The 2339-nt window shown below is 25.8% G+C and overlaps 1 non-coding gene across 1 annotated transcript; it reads right to left on the minus strand.

The window, feature by feature from the left end:
• Window positions 1-601: 601 nt before the first annotated feature.
• Window positions 602-673, minus strand: TRNAP-UGG (transfer RNA proline (anticodon UGG)). Its single transcript has one exon. It is a non-coding gene; the product is annotated as a tRNA-Pro (tRNA).
• Window positions 674-2339: the final 1666 nt, after the last annotated feature.

The following is a 2339-nucleotide window of genomic DNA, read 5'->3' on the forward strand; positions in this document are numbered from 1 at the left end:
ATAAAAATTAAAAAAATAAAATAAAATTTATTACCAATGTTTGTTTTGAAAGCAAAAAAACTCGAACTGATGAAGAAAGTGGAAGGATAGAAATTAAAAAAATAAAGGATAAATTATAAATATATATCTTTTGAGATTTGTTTAAAATGCAAATTACATTTTACAGTTTAGAAAATCACATCCTGTCTCGTAAAATTTTTAATTTTTCATAATAAATGATTTATTTTATTAATAAATTATCAAGTCAATAAATATTTTTTAATAATATCATAAATATATTTCAATTAATAATTCAAGTAATTTTATTATTGTATATGAGAAGAGTTCAGAATTTCATTTTTTTACTTAATTCTGTTAAATAAAAAATTCTGATAATGAATATTTGTAATTTTCTAAAACCGACCACAAGAGATAATCTATATTTTAAGCAAATCTTAATAGTGTATTTGTAATTTATTCAAAAATAAAACAAAAATGAATTGGTGAAGAAACTAGAAGGATAGAAATTTTATTTAGAAATTAAAAAATATAAAATAAAAATGAATTGGAGAAGAAAGTGGAAGCATAGAAATAAACAAATAAAATAAAATATTCTATTAATGGGGCATTCCGAGAATCGAACTCGGGACCTCTCGCACCCAAAGCGAGAATCATACCACTAGACCAAATGCCCAACAACAACTGTTTGTTGAAAATATTGATATATGTATATTATATATGATGTATCAACATTCTCCCCATGCCATGACTACCTATTTGCATGGTGCAAGACATTTTTAGATGTAAAATCTATAAATTATATTATTTTGTGTATAAGGCATTTATATCGACTTATTCTTCACTAACTAAGATTTATTGAAATTTTAAGTTTTATTAATTTTTTAATAATTGGAATTATCTTTTAAATAATAATTATTTATTATTTGTGATTGTCTACAAATGAGCATATGATGATATAACATTTATTTTGATTTTTAAAATTTCAAAACATCATAATTTTTACAATATATATTTATTTTTAATAAAATTTATATTTTTATACTGAACATAATGATATCTTTCAAACAAGACTAATATAAAATATAAAATTATGTAAAAATAAAATGTATTTTTTATTATGAATTTACAATTTAGACCATTTTTAATACTAACTTACTTTTTGAATTTCTTACAACTAGCAATATTTATTTGGTTTAATTTTTTATTATTAAAATATATGGAGTTGGTTGAGTTAATTGAGAGAAAATTTCATACAAAATTGAAAAAAAATTATATATATATATATATATTTAAAATGAGAAAATTAAACTAAAAAATTATAAATTTTATTCAAAAATTAGAAAATTAGATTGCAACTATTAAATTCATCTAAAATATATGATTCGTAATAGGTTGTGTAAAATACTGTCCAATCCGCTAAATCCACACCAATCCATCAGCTAACCGCAGATTAAATTTTTTGAAATTTATAATCTACCTTCAAAACTGCTATGCTCTGCTATAATTAATATATATATATATATATATATATTTAATCTCTAATAAAATATCAATGTAACGCCCCAAAATAAAACAACACCCTACGCCATCAATATATTCTTAAAACATGAGGGATCTTATCATGTTATACAACAATATAGCATTTATGTACAATAATGCATTAAACTTTTATAAGGTTCCAACACATATGTATTACGTTCCTTGAATTCATAATACGGAATCGAAAATGCCATCAGAATAAAATAACATTCGTTCTACTACAAGTTAATGCCTTAAAAATTATAATTGATTAATGCAACATGCAATTAATAAGCTCGTAGACCGCTCGAACTCCGTTCCGCGCGTAAGGGCGCGAATTGGGTTCTAACTACTACAGTTCGAACTCCTGTCACGGTTCTGAATCTAATTTCACAAAGTGCAATGTATGATAAATCACCAAAGAGTCCAAATCCGGCAAATCGTTTTGGAAAATCGATTTTAATCAAAAAGCGCCAAACATGGACTGTTTTACCATATTTCAGAGTCGCCACCTAAATATTTTGTTTTGGAAAAATTTAGGAAAGCCTGACTCGTGCCTAAGGCCACGTGTCCGTCATCACCAAAGTTGCCTCAGCTCGAGAACTTTGGTACGAGAGGGGAAGGTCCTGAAATGAGCACCCTCGCTCGTCCGATCGAAGATCGGCTTCTACTAACATGATATGTTATTTTTGAAAACACATGTGTTCTTATTTCGGTTTATTAGTTAACTTACTATGTGATGCGCACAGCATACAAGTATAGACTAAATCACTCGATTTAGAACAAAACATCTCATATTTGTTTTTCGAAAATGGTTTGAA

Source organism: Camellia sinensis, chromosome 6 (assembly GCF_055761805.1).
Source record: "Camellia sinensis isolate YWXY chromosome 6, ASM5576180v1, whole genome shotgun sequence".
Classification (NCBI taxonomy): Eukaryota; Viridiplantae; Streptophyta; class Magnoliopsida; order Ericales; family Theaceae; genus Camellia; species Camellia sinensis.